The sequence below is a fragment of the Scomber scombrus genome, chromosome 6 (assembly GCF_963691925.1).
Source record: "Scomber scombrus chromosome 6, fScoSco1.1, whole genome shotgun sequence".
NCBI classification, from domain to species: domain Eukaryota; kingdom Metazoa; phylum Chordata; class Actinopteri; order Scombriformes; family Scombridae; genus Scomber; species Scomber scombrus.
The window spans coordinates 15441493-15463287 of NC_084975.1; the positions used below are offsets into that span (position 1 = coordinate 15441493).

Genomic DNA, 21795 nt, shown 5'->3' on the forward strand with positions numbered 1-21795 from the left:
TGGGCCATTTTGTTCAATCACACATTCACACCTCTGTGTAAGAAAACATACATACATCTATTCAAATACACAATTTATCACTCAGTGAACAGAGCAAACTGATGTCAAACATTGATAAACGCAAACAGAATATATGTTACAGTAGAAGATGTAAACAAGATTGTTAGGTCCTTCATTAGCAGCTTCAGTGCTCTGCTCAGTTACAGTATGCGACCAGATCACTCCTAATGACTTTGGAGCCACAAACAGTAATGGATGCAAAAACGCATGAGCTGACTTTATGATTATTTCCCCACTTAAGAGTTTATCTTGATCAGCTTTGATAGACGTGACTTCCTCTGCAGCTCGTCCTGGGTACTTGGAAGATCTGATAAACCTGAGAGGAGATAATATGTAAACAAATGTAGAGGTAGGAGACTTCAGAATGTCTGCTATTTTGAATGCGCGAATCACAGTATGCAGATGCACAGTATGTCTTCCTAAAATATTTTTGCGAGTGCAGATGAGGAAAATGTAGAAGTTTTATTTATGTATTTGTCATCAATAATTTGTAATAACATTTCCTATGAAGCATCTTTAACTCGTGTATAAACAGATAATAAAGGATAGATAGATAGCACAATAAAGATTATTGCTGTAAAATATCCTGCCTCCATTACATATCTTTGTCACGTGTTTGATGGGTCATTGGAAAAACATTGTGTGTTTACTTGTATATTCTGTGTACATGATTAAATATTATCCATATTTCAATATCTGATTTTTTTTTACCTAATACTGGTATTGGCATCGGCCCCAAAAATTCAGTATCAATCGGGCCCTAGTTATAAACACTTATTAACTGTTCATACACATTTTTAAAACACTTGTTGATTAATGTTTTCAAAACGGTCTCCCTGAGCTTTCAACCACATCTCTTGTTTTAATCAGCAGATAGAATTTGCTCAGTTGTCATATTTCATATCTATAGACAATATGATTTTATGCCTACTGTTTATGTTTATGAAGCAGTTATACACTTAAAATAATTCTTGAATGTTTTTAATGTTTGTTATAAACAATTTATTAATTGCTAATATGCTGCTTATTAACACTAAATGGATGATTAAAATGAAGTGCTACTATTTCAGTATTAGAATTTCTCAACTGCATAATGAGGCTCAGGTCTGTGTTCAGACTTAAACTCTAGTGCAGTACAGTACCGCTCATCATCCTTGTTACTGTTTCCAGTGCCAGATTGGTTTAATCACATGGAATTCATTTGGTGAGGAGGCAGGGAAGGGCTGTAAAATAATTAACAAGTATCACAATACAAAGTGTCTAATTACAGTTTTGACTGTGAATTAGCATGGCAAGCTATTAGCCACATCAGCTTGAGGAGTGACTCTTCACAGAGCTGAATCTTGCTCTCTGTCAAATGGGTATTTAAGCTATCACACTGCATATCAGCTCCCACGCAACAATGTTCCTGGGGTTAACCTCAGAGCACATCTAGATCCTTGAATCAATTAACATTCCATCGGCCACAAACCCAGATCCCATTTCTCTGTGTCACACTCGATAAAAGGTATTCCTTGTCTTTCTACATTGTCTGTCTCTCAGCACTGAAGCTGCTTCTCATTTGTCTCATAGATCTTGAAAGTGCTGCCCATTTCACTTTTTCATGAAATAACTCTAAGCACTGGCTGGAGTGAGACAACTCCAGCTGGTATGGAAGTCAAAGTTCAAGTGTGACTTTACCCACCATCACATTCACATGCTGAACTCACCTTCATCCTCTCTGTAGAAATAGAGGAAATGTAAATGACAGTGTAACCAAAAAGGAAGTTTGTCATTTTATTCTGGCTACTGTTATTCTCACAGTCAAATCAAATTATTACAAATATAGACAAATATCTTGTTGAAAGGAGCAGTTGGGCTTAGTAAAGTGCTCTTTGACACCTTTATGTCACTTTCTTGCTAAATCTTATTTGATTGCTACATTAACATAAAAGTTATCTAAACATATCATTCCCCCTCATCACATGCCCTTTCAGTGGGTTCCTACACTTGAAATGAATTACCTTTCATTTATGTACAAAACCCTCTCTGTTTAAATATGCTGATGTTCAACAATTTCAAACAAGAATGATCAATAGCTGTCATCACCAACAAAATTGTTAACAAAATGAAACAGTCACACATGGGATAAAGTCATGATAGTATAATAACAGACGCGCAAGAAAAAAACATATCCAAAGAGGTCTATTGAGAGTGGTGCGGTAAGTGGTATATTGGTTTAAAGTGAATTAAAAACAAAAGGCAAAACTAAGGATAGAAATAAAAGTTAATTTGTACTTATTAGTAATAACTGAAAGACTCCTGCACATTACATTAGTGCTCAAATTAGTAAAAAAAAAATCTAAATATTCCATTTGTGAGGGAGAACATATAACAGCTGCAAGTAAAAGATAAGCTTTTATGCTGGCTGTGTACTGACATCCCATTAACTGTTCTCCTTTTGCCATCTTCTGTCTGTGTGGATAGCACTTGACACTGATCAGCTGAAATCAGTGGTGGCTTCCCTTGAAGGTGACCCTCATCAGATTTAGTCAGCATTGTTCCATTTCACCATGAATATGTAAATTGTCTTTTTTGGCTCAATTTGAGATGAGATCAATTTGACACTGAAGAGGATTGACTCACAGACTGTTAAATACCCAGAAATCTCATTGACATGAGTGACAAGCACTGCCCTTCTCAGGTAGGAGAGTGAGCGGAATATTAGGACAGTTGGGCAAGCTTATGTGAATGTGTGTGTGTATGTGTATGTGTGGTTGTGTAATGTGTCTTTGTGAGGTGTAACTGCACTGATAAAGATGTCACACCAGAGCTTGGTAGTGGTAATTATCAGAATTAAATTCTTATTCCCTTAATTCAGATCTGGCAAGTTGCCAAAGAAACTGAATTTTGCTGACTTCCAATGCAGAAAAAAATACAGGGTGAAGATATTTACTGCACAGTACTGATAAGCAATGGCTAGATTCCTCTGAAACACACACACACACACACACACACACACACACACACACACACACACAGTATAGATAAACAATGGCAGGATTCCTCTCAGGCACACACAGAGAGAGAGAGAGAGAGAGATAGAGAGAGAGAGAGAGAGAGAGAGAGAGAGAGAGAGAGAGAGAGAGAGAGAGAGAGAGCATTCCTCAATTATTAATGCAGGTGTGGATTACCTCTGCAGAGAGGGAGAGTTTACTCATCATCTCATCTGTTTCACTCTATCTGCCCCATTTCCTATTCCCACTTTCATCTCCATCAGACCCCCTCAGCCATATCATCCCTTTTGACTCCCCAAAAAAGGACCTTTGAACCTGCCACATGATGAAACCTACACACACACACACACACACACACACACACACTGATAGCTACTGACTGGCCAGTTGATGAAAAATTGCCTCCTTCTTTTTCTCACAGAGGAGGTACTCAGTCAGCCCCCCCACTGCTCTGTCTATCCTAGTCTGGCTAAGATCGGTTAAGTCTGTTTGTCTCTGTTTGAATGGCCAGGTATTGTTTCATTAGCAGGATCCTCTTACCATGGACAACAAAGAGGGGCCGCTGTACCCTCCTTACACGCACACACGCACGAACGCACGCATACACACACGCACACACAAACGCATACACACACGCGCAGAGGAACAGACTGAATAGTTGGGTCGACAGCCTGAGAGCAGCAGCCTCATTTGCCCAGGCGTCTGACTAGAAGGCTGCAGGGGAATCAAGTTATTTCTAGACTTTTAGAAGCACAGTTACAGTATATTTCTTCATGGAGGTGGTTGTAGTTTGCTGTTTTTTCATGACAGAATCATTCTGTACTTTTTCTTGTATATTTCTGAGGTAAAATTGCTGTTGGGATTCAGCAGTGTTCTTCCCTCCTGGTGTTTGGGGTCCAGCTCTTCAGGTAGGACAGAGCAAAGGATGAATTAATTACATTGTTTAATAGTCTCTTTTCTTAAATTAATGCATTATCATTATATTATATGTGTTTTATTCCAAACTTTTACCAAGTGCATGCTGATGTAGCACTGAGTGCATCACTCTAAGATATATCACATTTATATGAAGACACAGTATTGATTTAACTTTGATTTATGTTTGATATTATAATCTTTTTGTTGAGTTATAACCCCATATTTGTATTCTGTATTTTTACCAAATGTGCACTGTATGAACATTTTAGTTCATTTTATTTCATATTTACCCAACTGCACATCCTGTTGCATCCCTCGCCAACTTAAGAGGGGATATCTTTTTTAATGTCCTCTCCCAAGTTTTATTCAGGTTTTTTTTTTTTCTTTTAAATTAAGGAGTCAAAACCTGTTGAGTCAAAACCTGTTGATGTGTTGGGCCTGTAAAGAGATTTTTTATTTATATTTATATTAAGCTCTACAAACAAGCTCAGCTTGACATGTAATATTTCATTTATATGAACATCTCATGCAACTAGCAGACTATTAAAGGAAACACCCTATTTAGAAGCTTGAAACAATACATGGTCCCTGTAAGAATAAGTAATACAAATAAGTAACGCACATTTTAAAGGACTGAAAGTGACAATACAACAATGTTAAGAGAGTAGGATACATGCATATATTCCCACAAGTTTGCAGTACTCAAGTAATTTCAATAAAAGAGAAGAAGAAGCAGAATAATAAAAATAAAACAAAGTAATAACACAAAAAGAAAACATATATTCCCCACAAAAACAGCAATATTGTCAGCAAGTGTCACGATTAAAGGATGTGGATGCAGAAAAGAAACAGTGTTAGGATCCAAATGAGAATTTTTTTTTTTTTAAGGCAAACACAGGTGGTAGTATAATAGAAAAGAAAGTAGAGATGAGAAGTACAGCTGTTATATTACTTTCCCTCTATCAATTTCCCAAGTTGCTCTGTGGAGTTGAACTTGAAACGTACAGGCTGTACTGTCTTTAATAACAGCCTTACTTACTACAACCTTTTTGGCCCTTACTAACCTCACATGCTATATGTGATATTACAATTTAATAACAAATTAAAATAGCAATTTATGATGAAAATCAATCAGTACAATCAGCCAGGGGTGTAGCACCAAATTCTGGGCCCCCATACATAAGCTTCCTGAAGGGCCCCCCCCGCCGCCTTCCAAACACACACACTGTAGTCTACCCTTAAGTTGTTTTACTGTGGTTTGTGAATTGTGTTGTTTTCAGTTTAAGCTCACAGTATTGGAGATCACAAGGCCTATTAATGACCCCCAAAGTAGACTATAACACACCTGTTATAATTTACTTCCTAGGTTACTTCAAAAAAATTGCTAAGGCTACTGTACAATAATATACAACCACACAAGACTCACCAGTCAGTCAGATTTTACTTTCAAAAGAAATGTAAACAGGTTTCCATAATGCCACACATGGCTTAACATTGCTGTGATGTGATGATGTTAAACTCTGGATCCTTAATAAACAATAAACGGCAAAAAAATTCTACATCCAAAAACAGACCATGACTCAATAGTCATTATGACCTTCACTCAAGTCTGCAGTAGAGGAGAATGGAGTAGCTGATCCACTTTCTGCCACTGTTTCTGAAAGGGACTTTTGATTGAAAAGCTAAGATTTAGATTTGCTAACAGGCAATGGACATTTGCTGTATTATGTGATAGGTTACTTGTGCCATTAACTAGATTTTTAAATTATTATCAGCATCAATATCATCAATAATAACTGCTTAGCATGTTTTAAAATGAGTAGGCTGCTACAATAGTTACAAATTTTATAATAACTGTTATAAGTCTATTTAGCCTAAGAGGGCTATTGATTTTGGTGAGCTTGGATGTGTTAATGTGTTGTCTCCATTCAAAGCAGTCTCACGCATTTCAAGCAGTTCACACACTCTCACGCCACACCTGACACGCCCCCTCCCCCCCTTCAGCAGATTGGGATGCGATCTCACGCCAATCATGGGAGGTCTGATTAAAACCTGGTATTTCATCGATCATAATGGGCTTTAACATTTGGGCTGAACTAACCTTTCCTTGAAAAAAACGTAAGCATCTGGTTGCCTAGTCTTTGCTTCTTTCCTTCTCCTCTCTACTTCCTCTTCTGGCAGCCTAATTTACTCTTTGACACGTTACTGCATAGAGCACTGTGTAGGAATGAGTCGCTTAACAACCATAGACTGTATATAACAAGTTAACAACCGTTAGCGAGTCCTACCAGGCGGAATGAACCATTCTGCATTTTTGCAAGGGGGTGCAGGTAGTCTCAGACAGTCTTAATTTGATTAAAGCAACCTTATTATTGAACTTTCATTGCAACTTTGATTTTAGTTTAATATTTATGACGTCGTTTTTTATAACTGATATATTTAAACAAAAGCCCAGGGCCCCCCCGTGCTTGGGGCCCTGGTACACCATTCCAATTTCTCCCCCCACTTCGACGCCCATGCAATAAGCTCCCCTTTCCAAAGAAATGTTTATCTGTGTTATATGTCTCACCCCTTCAGGATAGCTCATTAAGAAATGTCTGTTACTAAATAGTGTTTGTTTACATGTGCTTGGAAAGTGAGTGGGTTCTCTCTGGCTCCTCTCCTGATGGCCTTGACATGCTCTGTGCCTCTTTTCTCCTTTCATCACCGCTGCCCTCGGGGTTCCTCCTCGCCCTCCTCAACTCCTCCATCTGTTTCAATTAGCCAGAGTGCTGGGTGGAGCATAGAGGTCGATCACACAAGCACAGAGCCGCAGGTGCACCTACAGTATAGCACACAGCTGACAAACAGGAGTCACTCTGTGCCTGTTAGTGGGTGTGCTGTCAAAGGTGAGAGTATGAGGCTGTCATTACTATAAGGGAGCTGCCAGGAGTGTTTGTGGGATGCTGAGACAATTTGGGCCCACAGCGACAGGCAGTCAGTGACAATCAGAACATCAGAGACACAAAAACACACATGCATCCACCACTGCTCACTTACTTATGTCTTCCACCCTTACTCACTCTCACTGAGCGTGAGTAAGGGTATCAGTGTGTTGCTGTATGAAAGTGTGTTTGTGCTACATTGTAACATGCATTAGCAGTAAATATGTTGCCCTGAGCTTTATTCTGGTGTTCTAGTACTGCCGAGTACGGTGCACCCTGATAAGAGCAACTGGAGGATCCACTCCACCTTTGATGTTTATAGCACATGCTTCTTTTTGTCCTTGGACTGTATATTGTGTAAATATAAGGGTATAAATCACCATAATCATTATAAGTATTAAATGTGTTGAATTTGTGTATCCTAGAGTAGAGAGATTAACTAACTGTACAGCATGTGAGGATATCTGTTATCTCAAATGCAAATTAAGTGCTACTTTGATTAAAAGGAGGGAGGGTGCTGCAGAATATAGAGAATATCCTGCAGAATATACTAAACCTCAGCAGTGTCATTTAACGCCAGCAGTATTTGCATAGCTGAATTCTAGGTGGACATGTAGCATCTGTTAAAGTCTTGCTTCAATATGTTGTCAATTAAGACTCAGTAGGACTAAAAAAAGTTCTTAACTTAAAGTTGTTGCTTATGTGTGTAATGTTCAGACACAATCAGATTATTTTTTAATTTCTGTGAAAGATACACAGTAGTGTAAATCATGGAGATGCAAGGTTCCACACATAATTCAGTCAAAAGTTTAACTGTTGGATGAAAAAAATGGAAGGAACAATCAATTTTTTCACCTTCACGAAAAATCTGTGGATATTCCCATGGTCTAGTGGTAATCACAGTAGCCCCATTTCAGTTCTACTTTGGGACCTATCTTTAATGTGATGTGTAATGTCCTTAACTCATTTACAAGTAGCATCTTATATATTCGATGGTTCAACCTGTTGCTGATCAAACTGTTTGTACTTTGCATATATATTATTGTTCTTTGTGATGTTTTGCAGCTTTAAACAACATACAAAAGTTTACAAGCTGTGCCAAGAAAAGAATCTGAACACCATTTTGGTTTTTTTGGTATAATTGTTTAAAGCCAGAGGAAATTGTGGTAGCCATTGGTTGGCAGCTGGTCAACCATAGGAAGGATTTGGCTCCTAATTGTATCTTTTAATGTCAGAAAAAATACTTTTAAAGTTAAGATGTTGGTTTTTGTCTCCTGTCATATGGTAGAACGAAGCATCCCTTCTTGTTTTAGAAAGGAAGAAAGCTTGTGGTTTGGATCCCTTGAAGGTACAGGCGTCTCCTGGCTCCTAAGGTTTGCTTCTTATAATCTCAAAACTTAAGAGTTGAGAGAATTCTCAGTGTCTAAAATTTATACTTTAGTCTTTTGAACAGCTGAAAGTTGAAATTTGCATCACTTTCAGAAATTTGTCAAACTTTATGGCCAAATTTTGGGAGTGGTTTTATAATTTTACATACATGTTCCTGCTCTCACACAGTAACAAGTGACTGAGTAATTTCAGGCGTGAATCCATCCCTCTGTTCTCAGCAAAAGGCTCCCAGGCTGCTGGAAATGTAGTCATGAAGGTAATCAAAAAAATCTTAGATCTGTACATCTGTTTTCCCTGCAAATATTGTGAGTATTACAGCCTCCTACCAACAAAGGAGCTTCCATCCTCTGATTCCACACTATGATTCATTTTTTAAATTTATTTTAATTTTTTTGTGGTCATGACCAACATGGGGCGGTGGGAGTTTGGGTGGTATTCTTCCTTGTTTTTCTACTGCAGACAGCTTATCATGTCCTACAGTTTCTGTACTGACTTTGTCGTGTCTGCAAACAACTCAATAAAAAGATTTGGACATTTTTAAAAAAGAGCTCTCTTTGACCTACATGCTCCACCACCTAAATAAAACCTCTAAGGACCTCTACGTTTGTGATTGGTCTAATGAATGGCAGTTAGGTTAGCCAATGGCACAGCACTATTGAGGGCCTCGGGGGATGAGTGATAGAGGATGTGATACCAACAGAACAGAGCCAGATGCTCTTTTGACTCCCTGTCAGACACAGGGAGCGATGCTAATGACATTCTCCCTCAAGCACTGAGGAGATATAGAGAGAGAAACACTAATGACTTTCTATCTCTCTGGTCACTAGCAAGCCAGGAGACAGTTTGTTAAATCTCACAGCAGAGTAACAAGATGCTATTCCGAATGCACACAGAAAAATGTCTAGCAATTAACAGCATCTGTGCAATTAACAGGGTCTATAATAACAGTTTAAAAAGTTGCACTGGGGCATGCCTGATGTGAGTGTTTACTGCTAAACACCTTGCAACCCCTGGCTTCAACCTAATCTATATCATCAACAGGTTTTTTCTTCCTTTTTTCTTTGCTCTTTTTTTTAATTTTTTTTTTTTACAAAGAACAAGAAAAGAAGATTCATATTTTCGTTTGTAAACTAAATATGAAGCTACAGCTAGAAGGTGGTTAGCTTAACTTAGCATAAAGATGGAAACAGCTAGCCTGACTTTGTTCAAAGGTAAAGATATACAACAGTAGAACTTCTAAAGTTATCTAATAACACATTGTAGCTTGTTTGTTTAGTCCAGAAAAAATTAACTGTAAAAATGACACAATGTGATTTTAGAAAGGGTTATGTACAATACTCTTTCTTGGCTCTGAGCAGGGACTGGCAGGACTGGTAAGATGCTTCCAGTCTTGATGCTATGCTGGCACACTTCATACTTAGCATTCACATGAGAGTGGTATCAATCTTCTAACTTAAGTCTGCAAGAGAGCATATATTTCCCAAAAATGAAACTACTCATTTAGATTGAAATGAATAAGGAATTTATACTGCAGTGTATTCTTTACTCTGCAGTTCTGTGTTTCAACTGTGACGGATGTGCTTCCAATGTTTGCTACATCCCAATCTAATATCTGTTATCATTAATGGTGGAGTGTAGAGTAATTGGCTACATTACAGCCTCTTCCTGTGAGAATCCTTCCATGATTAAAGAAATGATCATGTCCCAGCGTGTGATACAGACACACAGATGTGCACACTCAACCCCCCCCCCCCCCACACACACACACACACACAGAGATCAGACAATGTGTATGAATGAAATGACTCTCAAAGCTTCTGCCAATTTTTAAGCTTACTCAACAGTGTATAAACGCCTCTAACTTGTACTAGAGGCGTCTGCATCCTTATGACTTTGTGTGGTTTATACACCCACATCAATTTCCTCAGTAGGAAAGTAATTACATAATACAGAAAAATGGATGTTAATACCACTAACTGATAACTGAGCAATATCAATAACCCTCAAACCACAAGCATGATCTAATATTTTTCATTATATTTTCTCAGCTCGAAAATAAGCATTTAGATCTCACAATGAAGAATCGCCTCCTCAGTTTCATATTGTGTTTCTCTCTCTAGACATGAAGCTTGGGGTGAAGCTTTGCCTCTCATTGGCTGAGAGATGACTAAGGGGAGTCACCTCAAAGAATGATTGACTGATATGATTGACATGAAAAAGACCAAAATTATCACTTTCCAAAAAGATCGAGGTTACAGAGAAATGTCCCAACATTTAAAATAAGTGGGACCTAAATAGAACCAATACCTATACTTATGTTTTTAAATTAGTTCAACAGGACACTTCTGCTCTGCTGTGAAAGAAATCAAAGACCAGGCAAAATGGGTTTTCTATGCCATCAAGCATTCAGTCCAAATCCAAATTACAATTAGGATATAGCTCAAAACATTTAAACCAGTTACAAAATTGATTGCATTGTATGGTAATGAGGTATGGGCCCCCTTACTACAAAATGCTTGGGAAAAATGGGATGAAAATACAACTGAAATCCTGCTTGCAGAGTTTGGGTGCAAAGAGAAAACCCAAATTCTGCATGAATTAGACCAATATCCTTTACTTCTACGTATTCAAAAAATATATATAAAACTCTGAAGCCATTTTAAAAAGTGACTCTGCCTGTTACCATTATGAAGCCCTTGCCTGCCAAGAGTTGAACCTAGAAAGCAGTCCCTTTAGCCAACTGGTTCTGAAGCTGGCTGAACTTTCACCCTCACGTCACACACCCCAGCCAAACCTAACCAAATTATAACTAAAGTGAAAAGAAAAATATATCACTTATTGGAATGATATTATACACTCACTACATAAACTAGAAAATATTTGGCTCTAAACAGACAGTATACTGTGGCTATCTAACCAGAGTAACTGATAAGAAACTGAGAAAGACACTGACAACATACAGACTGAGTAACTGTAGTCTGGCAATAGAGAAGCGCAGATGCTGGCAGCCCTGGCTGTCCAGAGAGGACTGTCTGTGTTGTCATTGTGATGAGGGAGTTGTAGAGACAGAATTACACTTTCTAACACAATGTCAAAGCTACAGAAATATTAGGAGAAATTCTTTGCAAAATTGCTCCAAATTCTGAAGTCCGGCAGAAAGGGAAAAATGAGCCCTCGGTCTTGGGGAGAGAAAGAATGTGCAGTGTTGGCTGATAAATATGTCACTTCCTGCCACAACAAAAGAGACAACCAGTAGGACATAGACATATAGACAGATAGACATTTATAATATACTTACCCTATTCTTCTTACCACCACCATCTCTTTTTGTTTTTATGTTGTTATTTATAGATTAATGGCTGTCTATTCACGAGCAAGGACCACACCACCAATGAGATACGCTTGACAAATTTATTAACACGATTTGAATGAATCGTTTTTGTTCTTGATGCGGTGTCGAGAGGCCGAATGAAGGATCCGCTGCAGCACCTGGGCAGCGAGGACCCCCAGAAACCTCCACCAAGACTGAGCGGATCTTAAGAATGGTGTGACGATGATACGTGGAGAAAGTCCTGGTATAGCCGGAAATGATTAGGCGCTTGTCTGAATTCGGAGATGAAGAGAGGCTCTAAGAGGCATCGATAATGAAATAGTTATGGTGATGTAATAGGACAACATGTAGGTTACGTTGAACGTGTGAAAGGGGCTTTGATAATGAAATGGTTGATGTGATGACATAGAATGACAGGTAGGTTTTGTTGAACGTGTGAAAGGGGTGTTGATAATGAAATGGTCGAAGTGACGAGAGAGAACGACAGGTAGGTTGCGCTGAACGTATGAAAGGGGCTTTAATAATGAAATGGTCGATGTGATGAGATAGAATGACAGGTAGGTTATGTTGAGCGTGTGAAAGGGGTGTTGATAATGAAATGGTCGTAGTGACGGACAGAACGACAGGTAGGTTGCATGGAATGTGTGAAAGGGGCTTTGATAATGAAATGGTCGAAGTGACGAGATAGATCGACAGGTAGTTTGCGTGGAAAGTGTGAAAGGGGCTTTGATAATGAAATCAACGGAGTGACGATAGAAAGAAATGTAGGTTACGTTGAACGTGTGAAAGGGGCGTTGATAATGAAATGGTCGTAGTGACAGGATAGAACGACAGGTAGGTAACGTTAGACGTGTGAAAGGGGGTGGTCTGAGCTGGTTCTGTCTGCTCAAGTTGCGGGAGTGGCTCTTGGGGGCATGACATCCCTGTGTCACTGCTGAAATGAGCTGCAGGGATCAGTGTAGTCGAATATGGGTGATCCTGGTACCTCGATGAAGAGACAGCGGGGGCGCTGGTATCCCAGTGGCGAATGTCCCGGCTGAAGCAAAGTGCTGGCAGCCCTCAGTGCCAGGAGCCTTGACTAGGGCAGGGTGCTGTGGCAACTAGAGCCGGATGTCCCTGATAAAAGCTGCCTGCTGTCGAACTAGGCGAGGAGCCAAGGTTGGATCAAGTAAACGGCGGGGTCGCTGACATCAAACATCCTGGCCGAATTGAAGTGGTGCGGATGGAGTGAAGAAACGGCAGGGGGTCGCAGGCATCCCGGTGCCTGATGTCCACGACTAAGCAAAGCGCTGCTGTTGGATTTAAGGAAACAGCATGGGTCGCAGGCATCCCGGTGCCTGATGTCCACGACAAAGCGAAGCACTGCTGTTAGATTTAAGGAAACAGCATGAGTCACAGGCATCCCGGTGCCTGATGTCCACGACTAAGCAAAGCGCTGCTGTCGGATTTAAGGAAACAGCATGGGTCGCAGGCATCCCGGTGCCTGATGTCCACGACAAAGCGAAGCGCTGCTGTTGGATTTAAGGAAACAGCATGGGTCGCAGGCATGTAAAGGTGCGTTCAAACAGGGCACGATGACGCGATGTCGCTCCACAAGTTTACATGTTAAGCCAATGCAAACACGCGATTAGACGCAAATTCACGCCGGGTGACGCGAAAATCGCTCGCGGTGACGCGGAAAATTGCGTCCATCGCTCGAGTTGAAAATTTGGAACTTTTGCGGCGACATTGCGTGACGCCGTGCCGTGATAGCCTATCAGCGTTGAGATTCTCCGAACGTCACTTACGTCATGACGTATAGCCCAGCTGGCTTTCCCTTATAAACTTTTGAAAAAGAAAAAAAACAAACAGGGTGGCGGTAATGCACCAATTGTTGTTTGCCAACCGCCATTAAACAGAAGAAGAAAAAGAAGCAGAAGAAGAAGAAAAAACAAACAGCTGACTCTCCCGGCATAGATTCAATTTAATTTACGTATGTTTTTGTCAGTTGATGTGTGTCGCAGGAAATGGAAGAGCCTCCCCAGCAAACAAATTTCCGTTCTCAAAACGTTATGAGAACGTTTTTTTTTAGTTGTAGGAACGTTTTTTTAACGTTGCAACACAACGTAGTATACTGGTATAAACGGCAAGTTTTTCTGACGTAACCAGAAGGTTATTTTGATGTTCCCAGAACGTTTTGAGAAGGTTATTAGAACGTTTTAAGAAGGTTACCAGAATGTTACCAGAATCTCTCAAACGTTCGTTCTAAGTTAAAACTGCAAGTTTTCCTGACGTTACCAGAAGGTTATTATGATGTTCCCAGAACGTTTTGAGAAGGTTAATAGAACGTTTTAAGAAGGTTACCAGAATGTTTTCTCTCAAACGTTCGTTCTAAGTTAAAACTGCAAGTTTTCCTGACGTTACCAGAAGGTTATTATGATGTTCCCTGAGAAGGTTATTAGAACATCAGGATTTTTATCCTCAAATTGTAAATGGACTGTACTTATATAGCGCCTTTCTAGTCTTTTCGACCACTCAAAGCACTTTACACTACAACTCATTCACCGCATTCACACACATTCATACACTGATGGCAGCTACCACGCAGGGTGCCAACCTGCACATCAGGAGGAATCTAACAATTCACTTGCATTCATACACCGATGGCACAGCAACGGGAGCAACTAGGGGTTAAGTGTCTTGCCCAAGGACACATCGACATGTAGACTGGAGGAGCCGGGAATCGAACCGCCAATCTTCCAATTGGAGGACGACCGCTCTACCTCCTGAGCCACAGCCACCCCAAGAGAGACCACCTTACTGTGCATTATCCATTACATGGCAACCTGTCCATTAAAGCTAAAACAAACAAAATATGACCAGAGGGCTGGCAAAAACATTGTTGTGCTGCCCCCATCCACCCTCAGGGATCACGTACAACCCAAATCACATTCATTACATAGAGTATCAGCTGATGCCATTGGGTGGAAGTTACATGTTGCCATATACTGAATAGGTAACAATTCTCTTTTACTTTTTCAATCAAACTGATACAATGATGATGTGTGTGTGAGGTGGAGGGGAAGAGGAATTAATAGAATAGAATAGAATAGAACTCAATGATTCTCGAAGGCAAATTCAATTGCTTTGTAGCTCAACAAAACAAATGATGTATTCTGATGGCAGTTCGTATGAAACATTTCCAGAATCTTTCAGCAACGTAGCTGGATCAGTGGATCTCTGCCTCATCCCTTTCATTCCACTAAGGCGCTATGAAGAGGATGGTCAGAGTTCCGAAAAGATGGTTTCCAACTTCCTTTGTGTGTGCATTGCTCCACCACATCCTGTCCAGCTGTCTTTCATCTTTCTGTTTTATGTTGCCTCCCCTGCAGCATAGAACAGTACAATTGGTAAAAACATCTGCAGCATATTTTTGTAGATGTCTAAGGATATGATGCCTCCTTAAGAAAAAGAGCAGCTCTGTCCTTTTCTGTAAAGTGTATCTATGTTAGGGGACCAGTACTTGTTGTCCAGGTGAACTCCCAGATATTTGTAGGTTAGCATTACCTCAATATCCACCCCACGAATTGGCTGAAAAAGGAGCTTGGACTTTTGGAAATCCACTATCATTTCCTTTGTCTTTGTGGTGTTCAGTTGGAGGCGATTGTAAATATGATTATATTGTGGGGAATGGTGCAATATTTGTATTATTATTATTTTTGTATGGCATATGTGCAATAACTTCTCTTGGTGCAGGAACCTCTGGGGAAAGTTAGAAAATTACCCTCAAATAACGTTACAACTATCATGTTATTAGAACGTTTTAGGAATGTTATATGAAAACCGTCATTTATAGAACTTTCTTAGAACGTTGTGGGAAGGTTACCCAAAATTCTACCAAATGGGAACTTTAGAGGAACATTCTAAAAATTACTTTATAAAAACGTTATTTCATCTGGTTATTAGAACGTTTTAGGAATGTTATATAAAAACCGTCATTTATAGAACTTTCTTAGAACGTTGTGGGAAGGTTACCCAAAATTCTACCAAATGGGAACTTTAGGGGAACATTCTAAAAATTACTTTATAAAAACGTTATTTCATCTGGTTATTACAACGTTTTAGGAATGTTATATAAAAAACGTCATTTATAGAACTTTCTTAGAACGTTGTTGGAAGGTTACCCAAAATTCTACCAAATGGGAACTTTAGGGGAACATTCTAAAAATTACTTTATAAAAACGTTATTTCATCTGGTTATTAGAACGTTTTAGGAATTTTATATAAAAACCGTCATTTATAGAACTTTCTTAGAACGTTGTGGGAAGGTTACCCAAAATTCTACCAAATGGGAACTTTAGGGGAACATTCTAAAAATTACTTTATAAAAACGTTATTTCATCTGGTTATTAGAACGTTTTGGGAATGTTACGTTAGACACTAACATTTATACAACGTTCTTAAAATGTTCTTTAGGGAATGTTCAATAGAAAACTTGTTGGGAACGTTTTGGGAAGGTCACCGGAACGTTATGTGTTTGCTGGGTCAGGAGCCTCAGGGACACATATGAGAGAAAAGAGTAATTGATCTCAGCCATGGTTGATGATTGAAGAAGCAATGTTGTTGTTATCTAGTGAGAATGGGCGGTCTCGGGTCACACGCGATGACGCAAATTTTACATTATGGTCACAAAATGGTCAGGCGTAGAAACTTGAGCGATAGCGCGACAGATTCTCATTTGTGGCGCGATTTTTGTCGCGCTCATCGCGCCCTGTCTGAACGCACCTTTAGGCTGTGGAGGACGTGATTCCCCTGGTGGAATGCGCCCTGATGCCCTCCGGGGGATCCGACCCGAAAGCAAGATAATTGTCACACAGGTTGCCATTAGAAGCACGTGTTGGGGAAAACTCTGTTTGACCAACAGAGGATGTGTAGTGCTTTAAAACGTCGAGGCTGAGCTGTCTGCTAACCAGCAGGTTAGGGAGAGCTGGCTCGCATTGTGTGGGGAACATGTGAGTAACCACAGCTGCATCAGCAGAGACAGGTGTAGGTTGTTTGTTCAGTAGGATATTGCTCGTTAGGAGAAGATGTTTTCGTTTTATTTCAAAACATTCAGCATTAGCCGCAGTAGCAGCATCAACGGCAACATTAACACACGTCCCCCAAACAAGTCAGCTTCTCTGGCTCTGCTTTTTCGGAGGCTCAGAGGGAGGGTTTGCCCAGCCGTAGCCCGAGTGGCCAACCTTTGGGCATTTCCGTGGAGCCTGTTTTGACTTGAGCTAATTCTACTTGCTAAATCTTACCCTATGTGTTAGCTCAGTCCGTGTGTTCGTTAAATGAAAGGATAGGAGAAGATGAGCGGTCTCACAGGCTATTTTATTTAGCAGTAAATGAATAAAACATACAGAGCTCTGGGTCGAGATCTTCCGGTCCCTGATGAACAACAGTGTGTGTCAGTTCATGAAGTCTGACTCCTATCCTTTCCCTGACCCATTTATACAAAAATACAGAATGTTGATGTAATGTGTGAGGTGTTGTCGTCTCCTGATTGGCTGTTGATCTGACTCCATCCTCCATCTTCTCACAGTCCAGGATATGTGACCTTCCTGTGACCTCCTTTAAACAGGCGCAATAGTGACTTCCATGTGACCCCCTTCTTCTGAAACTACACAATCACCAGACATCCTGTGGGGGTTTTATGGTTAGTTCTGCATCGTTTAACACAGGATGGTCAGGGCTCTGACTGAATGTTTGACCCCGATCTCCTGTTAATAATAAACCTTTAACCTATACAAGTGGGACGAGTCAACGCTGGTTTCCTTCTTCATCCACACATCAAGAATCTACCTATTTAATTACACTTCAGGGTAAACTGTCTTCCAGCTGGGATGCATTCTTATTACACAACAAGCTTACTGCTTTCAAATTGTTACACATAGGACCACATATTTATATGAAACAAACAAAAAAGTAATTAATCCCCTTATCTGATATTTTAGCAGTGGCCAATTCATAGCATATATCTACAAGCCTGCCGACCAGCCGAGCAGAGTGGGAAGGAAGGCCGGCACCGGTGTGAAGGAGGAGACCGGTGGATGAGGCGCCGCTCCCGAAGCTGCAGGGGGTCGCTTCCGGCTCCGCCGCTGCTCGGTGTCTTACCGGCCGCCGCTGGGACTATAGGGGCAACGCTCATGAAAGCGCTGCTGGCGCGCAGGCGGCTCGCTCCAGTTGAAATGACGCCGGATAGCCTTGGCTTCCTCCGACGTGGCTTTCATAGAATCAACCATGGCTCGAAAACGAGGTCCGAACAATCCGTCCGGATGGATTGGAGCCTCGAGGAGCTCATGTCTCGACGCCTCGGGGATATGAGTCTGGTCCAGCCACAGGCGACGATGCTGCATAGTTGCCCAGGCAGCCTGCCGGGCCATGCAGACGGCGGGACAAGCTCAGAGAGTGAGGGCAGCGCTGGCCGCGTTGCCCAGCTCCGTGGCCAGTTCAGGATGCATCAGAGGATCTGCTGCAATCTTAAGAATGCTGGAAACCAGCAGGGCGGTGTTGTTCGTCGCAGCAGAGGCTTGGAAGGCACACTTGTGGATCCGGTCTGCCAACCGAGCAATGTATTGGTCTTTGGGAGATGTCAGTAAGGGCTCTTTCTGTAGAATAGTTTCTCAAGTACTTGCAGCTTGGTGGCTGAAAGAAAATGGGAGCTGATTGTAGGTCAACACGGGTATTTATACACCGTGTAGGTGGGGCCCCCTGTGGGTGGGCGTTGACTATTTTTTCTCAGGACTGCGCAGGTGCGCGAGGGATAAACCCAACAGCGATAGCTCTTAGAAGACGTAGCCTATACGATATAGAACTGCACTTCACAAGCTTCGATTATTATGCCTACTATTTGACACCTCATTATTTTTTGTCAGTAGTCTTTCTTTTGATATCTATAAAATAATGGATATCTCAGTTCAATTGAATTGAACTGAACTGAAATTACTGTTTGTCTCTACTTCCTATCATGGATGAGACAAGCACTTTGGGGTGAGAGTCAGTCCCCCCCCCCCCCCACACACACACACACCCACCCACCCCCTACGTGTTATTCACTGCTGTTACATTTCTTACAAACATGGGGTGGAGACCTGCGAAATACCCTGCGGTCAGTGAACTTATGGCCAACCACTGTGGGAGGTTTAAATTGTGTGTGTGTGTTTGTGTGTGTTAAGTGCAGTATTGCAGTAGTATTGGGCTAAATGAGCACTGAAATTAGACCTCAGCTGTCACTAAAATTGACTCCAGCTGCATATTTCAACTGTAACTGAAGAAAACAACAACTATCTGAGATAACGATTGGAAATAGAACATTTGAGCTGTACAGGTGATCGTGCTTCTTTGGTATTAGATCTCAAATTTAAACTGTAAGTACACTTTGATTGAAGCATATTGTTCTGTTATTAAGAGATGTAATGGAACATATTTATGTGTTGGAAATTGATCTGTTGTCATAAAAATATATTTTTAAGAGGAATCTGGCACTGTGACACGATATTGTATACCATCCGGAGGTTACCCTGTAATTATTTGTTATTGGTTTATTTTTGCAGGTTCATGTGAGTCCCAGCAGCATAGTGGTTAGCTCATGAAGGTCATGTCAGAGCCTCTAAGCTGTGTTTTGAGGTGTTTAGTGTCTCTGCTCCCTGATTCACCCCTTCTGCCTATCTAATCATCACTGTAATGACAGTGTTGACTTTGCCGCTGGCTTTGCTGTCTCTCATTTTCACTGTTGTTTCGTCTCTATCACTTTCGCTTACCTTACGTGTCTGCCCTCTTTTCCTCCATCTTCAAGGGCTGATTCAACATTTAACATTAGCATGACCTCAAAAATGCACTTGAGTAAAGCATCACTGGGCCACATGTTTTATTATCTTGCTCCAATTCCCTTCATGTATCTTTTCATATTTCTGCCTTCATCTTTCTTCTCTATTATGTCAAGACCACTATGAAACCAGTCAGTTTGAGTTGAATGTGCTTGCGATGGTACTGTTGATTACTTGTTAGCCTGGTGAACAACATGACTGCAGGTAGATGAGAGAAGTTTTGCTTACATCTACTGTAATAACTGTGCATGTAGATCAATAGAACAAGAGGTTTAATAAAGTCATGGATTATTTTGTAAAGTAATTTTAGTGCAACATCAGCACTACATTCTCTCTATCATAGGACCTTGCATTGGATCATGTTGTTGTGTGGTTAAGCTGTTATTTGTGTATACATGTGCATGGGTAGGGATGTACAAAAGCAAATTAACATGTTACCTCCTTTAAGGGTAACATGTTAAAGCTAAACAAGAACGGTCATGCCTTGTAATACTAGTTCTATGAGTGTCCAAACATAAAAGGTCTTATGTGTTGTTCAGATTTGAAGTTCTTTGAGACAAATGTGCAATGTATGTTTATCCCAGACGAGTTTGTCTTCAACTCTGTATCTAAAATGTGGCAGATCATTTCATTTCGAATGGATGTTGTACCACCTGGACGCATGAGATTACATTTTCTCTGCCTGGTTGTGTTCTAATGATTTATCACTTAGAGACATGATGTGGGTGAGACTAATTTTTATGATGGCATTCTACAGTGGTGGTTTTCTGCTAGTCCTGTCGTGTGACTGAGGCTTGTGTAACAGACTTCAATGGGGTGAGGTCTTCAACCGGGCTTCACACTTCACTTATGCTTTCAGTGCTAAAGCTACAGTATCTAACCACTGTTGTTTTTTGATTGTTGATTTTTCACTCAGCAGTGGTTAACTCAATTAAGTAGCTCCATTATAATCAGTGAGAGCAGGAAAGGCAGCCTGAGCTATCATGGAGCTGATGGAGGGCCTAGTCACAGCCATAACCTGCTGTTTACATGCAAAAAGGACTCGCTAGACTGTATGTGTTTGGGAAAAAAGGCTCAGTTGGACATTGATTGAGTAGCCACAATTTTACATGCTGCAGAGATGTGGAACAATCTCACAGGTTCTGCTCTGGGGCATTTTGTCCACAGAAATAGAATAGAGAGTGTTTGCCTGTAAGGCTGCAGCATAAATGTAGACATTAGTAAATGTGCATCAGAACTGTTAGATGGAGGGGATACACAGACTGATAGAAACACACAAACAGCAGAAGAGGCAGACAGACAGCAGTCATGCACAAATGTGCATACACACAAAGAGTGAAGTAAATCCAACTGCAGAAAACGATAGATGAGCATATAAAACAATATGATTGTTACAGTTTCAATCTCAGCAGTGCTTAGCATTACAAATGGGAGAAAATAACTGTAATAATAGGAATTTGATGATTACAGTCTCTTTCTGAAGCATATTAAGTTTCTGATTGAATCAACGTGTTTTGTTTTCATATAAAACAGCCGTACCTAATTAACAGTGTTGAAGCCGAGTTCTGAGGGTTTGTCTTTGAAGTGTTGCCCTCTGCATACAGTTAGAAAAATGTCTCTCATCTGTGCAGCAGTTCCTTTGCTCCACTCTGTGCCTTAGCAGTATGCTCACTCTGATCATGATTCAGCTGTTGGCCAAAAACAAAGAAAACAGAGAAACTCATTACTGGTCTTTTGGCCTATAAGTTGGACTTTTTTTTCAATGTGGAGGCTGAAAAAAGATCCAAAATAAATACAGCAGGCATATCTGTGTTTGCATGAGGTGTGAATCAGAGTTATGCTCAATCCAGTCTCATAGTGTAGTAAGACATCAAAAATCTGATGCAGTTATGGGTGTTCCCAAATATGGTCTTCCATGTCATCCCTTTCAAAGTCCATTTTCAACAAACATGGACATTTTACTGGCATGGATTTGACTCTGTAATGGTAACTGTTTTCACATCTACTGACCAACAATAGACTGACTCTAGCATGCATGCAAATAAACTGCATAGCTTTGGATCCTGACATCCATATTTGGGCAAGGTAAACACAGTCCTACCATCCTGATTAATCTCCGTCACATCTCTCAGATGTATTTTTCTTTATCAGATCTGGGTCCAAGTTGTGCACTCATTTTCTGTCTCTGCTTCGCCAAAAGTGGTCACTGGACAGACATAGCCAGGCAAAAGTCTCATAGCCTCTAATCTCATAGCCGGACAGAGGTCCAGACCCCTGTCTTCTCTACTAACTCAGTAGGGGACGCCAGCTCAGTAGCATTAAACCAT

General features: G+C 40.6%; 1 protein-coding gene across 8 annotated transcripts in view; it reads left to right on the plus strand.

Annotated features, from left to right (window-relative positions):
- Positions 1–18820: 18820 nt before the first annotated feature.
- Positions 18821–21795, plus strand: part of shank3a (SH3 and multiple ankyrin repeat domains 3a) — a 222227-nt gene continuing 219252 nt past the window's right edge. For 4 of the 8 annotated variants that reach the window (XR_009925324.1, XM_062421366.1, XM_062421369.1 and 1 more), the window contains exon 1: positions 18822–19009. The gene's annotated coding sequence lies outside the window, so the exon portion shown is untranslated. Of the gene's footprint in view, positions 19014–21795 lie in introns of all 8 variants that reach the window. The other 4 variants (XR_009925325.1, XR_009925326.1, XM_062421367.1 and 1 more) reach the window with 3 other exon arrangements.